Source organism: Oratosquilla oratoria, chromosome 43 (genome assembly GCF_046742065.1).
Source record: "Oratosquilla oratoria isolate Oo_2021 chromosome 43, ASM4674206v1, whole genome shotgun sequence".
In the NCBI taxonomy this organism is placed as follows: domain Eukaryota; kingdom Metazoa; phylum Arthropoda; class Malacostraca; order Stomatopoda; family Squillidae; genus Oratosquilla; species Oratosquilla oratoria.
In genome coordinates this window covers 34,454,656-34,459,655 of record NC_134819.1, presented here as the reverse complement: position 1 = coordinate 34,459,655, position 5,000 = coordinate 34,454,656, and the positions used below count along the sequence as shown (strand labels likewise).

Here is a 5,000-nt window from a genome sequence, read left to right as displayed (position 1 = left end):
GAATCAAATAAAGTATGTGCGGTGATGGTAGTGCTGGTGTCGTTTTACTGACGAAGCAACCAAGTAGAACTACAAACAAGTATTCACGTAACACAATGTGCAGTGTCCATTGCACCCGCCATGTTGGAAAGTCCTAGCCTCTAGATGTGCGGTCAGGTTTTGTGTACTTGAACCAAACTGGCCGTAGGAAATACACACATCACAAATTAGAATTTGTTATAGTTATCAGTGGAAACAAATGTACAGTGTATTGTGTAGTGTATTGTTAGTGTGTTGTGCAACTTCTATAGTGTATTGACGTGACTTTTTAGAGATGAAAACAATATCATCTTGTTTTCCTTTTTTTCAAACTTATTTAACAGATGAAAAGTTGCGTTACTTTCTATATTTAGTTCACAAGTAATCAAAGACCAAACTGGCGTCTGATCACGTCTCAATGAGTTAGCCATTTTCAGTCGTATGGCTGCATACCAAATTCGTTATATTGATTTGCCTTTTGGGAGATGTCTTGTGGTTATGAAATCTGGAATTTATTCACAAAATTCTGCTCGATTTTGTGAGGATAAAGTAAATAAATGAATGAATGAATGAATGAATGAATTGATAAATACATGAATAAGTAAATAGATGAATAAATATATAAATAAAGATGAAAAGACTGCACTCAAGGCATTTAACCTTGTAAATAGGGTTTCAAATCGCTACTATTAGAAGGATGATAATTTTGGTGGGGGAAAAGAATTCTGCCACTGCGTTTCTAATACGAGGGAATAATAATTCTAATGGTAATAATAATGATAGTAATAATAATGATAATATAATAATATAGTGATAATAATGATAATAATGATAAAATAATGATTATGAAAATGATGATGGTAATAATGATGATAATGATAATAATATTAATTATAATGATAATTGATGATGATAATGAATATAATGATAATAAAAATGATAATGGTAATAATAATGATAATAATAATAATGATAACAATGATGATGATAATAATAATAATAATATTTATAGTAACAAGTAACTAGTAGTAGTTTTACCAAGCTGGTGTTTAAAATTTCCTAAACACAAATGCTCCGTCGTTGGGGGTTCGAGGTGGCGACTGCCTGCACCGACTATGCAAAAATAGAATCAGTCGTTCCTCGTCTTATATAGTAATAATAATAATTATAATAATAATTGGTAATAATGATTATAATAATAACTGGTAATAATAATAAAAATGATAATAGTAATGATAATAATAAATGAATAAATGAAAATAAATGAGTAAAAACCAATAAAATTCGTATTGCATCATGGAACTGAAAGGAGAAATTGTGATTATAGGAATTCGAGCCGATTGGCTGCTCGCAGAGGAGTCAACGATCCCTAGCAATTGAAAATCGTTAAAGGGAGGAACATGTCTTCACAAAAGAATTTCAGATATAGATGAAATTTGAACGATAAAAATTTGAGAATAGAATACAATATAAAAAATTATTTAATTTCTATGTTCAGAAGTCACGTTTTGTTGACCTTTCAGTTTGTGACGTCATGTCGTCTCACAGCGACTGGATTGAAAATGGTAAAAGCGTTAGTATCCATGGCAACACCACGCCATCGACCTTCGACTTTCATCATTTTGATTGCTGAAGTTATCACTCACGAAAATAGTATATATATATTCATATTTCTACTCAAACAAATTTCTACCAGGCTTACATGTCAAACGCCAAACTGAGCAGGTTTGAAAAAAAAAATCGGTATAGACAGTCTTAGCGACAAATGAAAATAAGCAACTGTTTGGGACGAATTGTTTCGACATTTAACTTTGGTAGCAAGTACCAAAACTGCACGACAACAGATGTCGAGTTTTTTCAACATTATGTGTTGCTGATAATTTGAGCGTAAAATTCTTGTATTCTTTGAAATATTAATGCATGGAAATTCTGTCCCTGTTATGATTAAAATTACATGTGGAAATTCATTTGTTGATTGAGCTCCATTTTTCTTCGTCAGAATCATTTTATTTCGGTCAGCGAAAAACAACAACACAAGAACATAAGAATGGAGGAAACTGCAATAAACCATAAGGCCTACACTAGGCAGTTCCATGTCCCTTACCACGTGTCATCCCCATCTATAAAGTTATTTAACCTTGTAAAACAACTAATGGTTTCAGCGATCACTACATGATTACTAAGTCTATTCCATTCGTTAACCACTATTGTTATACAGGTTCTTGCCTATTTCCTTCTTAAACCTAAATTTGCCTAATTTACATCCATTACCACGAGACCTGTCATAGGTGTGTGTGTGTGTGTGCATATATATGTATATATATATATATATTTATATATATATATATATATGTGTGTGTGTGTGTGTATGCATATACAGGTATATGTTTGTGTATATATTATATATATATATAATATATGTGTATATATATATATATATATATATATATATAATATACTTATATGTATTTCATTAAAAGTGATAGATAATTCAGCATGTTGAATTTTCTTTAGGATATTCTCCTTATTACGCAAGGTAGACTTATTCTCTCTTGCAAGATGAGATGATTTCTCCGTATGAGGTCATCTGGGCTACCATCTTGCAAGAGAGAATAAGTCTGTCTTGCGTAATAAGGAGAATATCCTAAAGAAAATTCAACATGCCGAATTATCTATCAATTTTAATGAAACATGTTTGAGAGAAGACCTCCTGCCCATATATACTCTCAACACACACACATATATATATATATATATATATATATAGATATATATATATATATATATATATATGTGTGTGTGTGTGTGTATGTATATACATATGATATATACATATGTATATATATATATATATATATATATATATATATACATATGTGAGTAGCGCGGCAATATATTTTCCTTAAGGCATATTGAGTTATATAGGACAGGAAATTGTGCTCCGATGAGTTTTTGATGAACATTTTCAAGTCTTCTGAAGAAATCTCTAGCATGGAGAGGCAAAAAAAAAAAAAAAAAAAAAAAAATATTACCGGTAAGAGCCATCTAATGGATGGAACAAGACACAAGACGTTTCGCTAATCACAGTTATCATTTTCGATTGTAACAGATACAAAGAAAGTAAGGTTATAGGTAGAAAGTAAACTCTGGGAGAGCACAATTTGCTGTCGCATATAATTCAATATGCCTTAAGGAATATATATATATATATATATATATATATAGATAGATAGATAGATAGATATGCATACATAAAACGCAGTCAAACATCTCTTGGCGTAAATTCTCTCTCTCTCGCCGTAACAAAAATAACTTCCGGACCGAAGGACCTCCCCCCTTGTCCTCCGGAGCCTCTCCCGCTTGACAAAGGGGAAAGGTCCTGCTTGATCAGGATATGCAGGAGGAGAAAGAGGAGAAGGTCCTCGGGAGGAGCACCTCTCGAGTACCTCTTTGACTTCGAGAAGTGTTTATTGATTCCTTTGTCGAAACCGTCCTGGATCCTTTACAACTGAGTAGTGTGTATATACATGTATATATATATATATATATATATATATATATATATATATATATATATATATATACATATATATATATATATTGATAAGTATTTTAGACAAATTATTTGGATGATGGAGAACATAAACACAGGGGAAGGCTCGGAACCCTAAACACTCTAACGTTTCGTTCGCGTAGAACTTCTTCTGAAGAAGTTCTACGCGAACGAAACGTTAGAGTGTTTAGGGTTCCGAGCCTTCCCCTGTGTTTATGTTCTCCATCATCCAAATAATATATATATATATATATGAATGATGGAGAAAGAAACGAGGAAATAGTTGGAGAATTTATTACTGACGTTTCGGCCTCACAGTGTCTTTATCATAGCTTACAACATTTGGTCACAATCGGACTAAATATACATACACTGCCTTTATGTCACGGGCCACCTGGGAGAGCTTAATGCCCGTGAGATGAAGGCAGTGTGTGTATATTTTGTCCGATTGTAACCAAGTGTTGTAAGCTTTGATAAAGACGCTGTGAGGTCGAAACGTCAGTAAAAAATTCTCTCACTATCTTCTCATTTCTTTTTTCCACCATCATTCAAAAAATCGGTCAGTATTTTTATTAGAATATATATATACACATATATGTATGTATGTATATATGTGTGTGTATAATATACATACATACATATATATATATATATATATATATATATATATATATACACACACATTCATACACCACATTGTCACATTCAAGAAAGGGCTATATTCGAGAAATCTCGTCTCCAAAAACTGCACTTGTCATAATTTATCTTGAATATTTTGTAGTATTTGTTTGCACTATATCGTCTTTTAAATTATTTGCTTTTATACATCGTGTATGTATACACGTATTTGTGTGTGTGTGTGCGCGTGCACGTGATTTCGAAGAAACACCGTAACGAAATGACAAAGGGTCTGGTGACATAAGATCCCACGTTTTACCCAAACGTCTGATCTACTTACGTAGTTGACACAAAACACTGGGAGAGCTTACTCAGGAGGAGGAGGAGGAGGAGGAGGAGAAAGAGGTTACAGTGCCAAACAATGGCACCGTGTCTAGGCTACTGGCACTGAGGTGTGTCATAACATAACTCAGAAGGTAATTAATTGTCTGTTTTCTTCGCTTAAATAGAGTTGACGAATTGACTCGAATCACGCGATAGGGTTGACGACACCATCACGTTTCTTCATCCTGCCGCCTGGCGATTTTATTCAGCTGAAGTCTCGCTTCACCGTTTCGCTGTAGTTTGAGATATAAATAGCTTTCTTTACGTGTCGCCGGGCGATTTTATTTAAGTCAGTGACAGAAGCAGCGTAATGGGAGTGTCTCGGTCCCTACAAAACGGAACGACTTAGTTCGGTACAGTCTTCGTCTTATAAAAAGTAAGCCGCTCAGGCGAGGGTTCGAGTCCCAATAGGAGAGTTTATTTCCAA

The 5,000-nt window shown here is 33.4% G+C and overlaps 1 protein-coding gene across 3 annotated transcripts in view; it reads left to right on the top strand.

Annotated features, from left to right (window-relative positions):
• The window catches only part of Nep3 (M13 family metallopeptidase neprilysin 3), a 119,164-nt gene that overhangs the window by 67,637 nt on the left and 46,527 nt on the right, over positions 1–5,000 (top strand). The window lies entirely within an intron of this gene.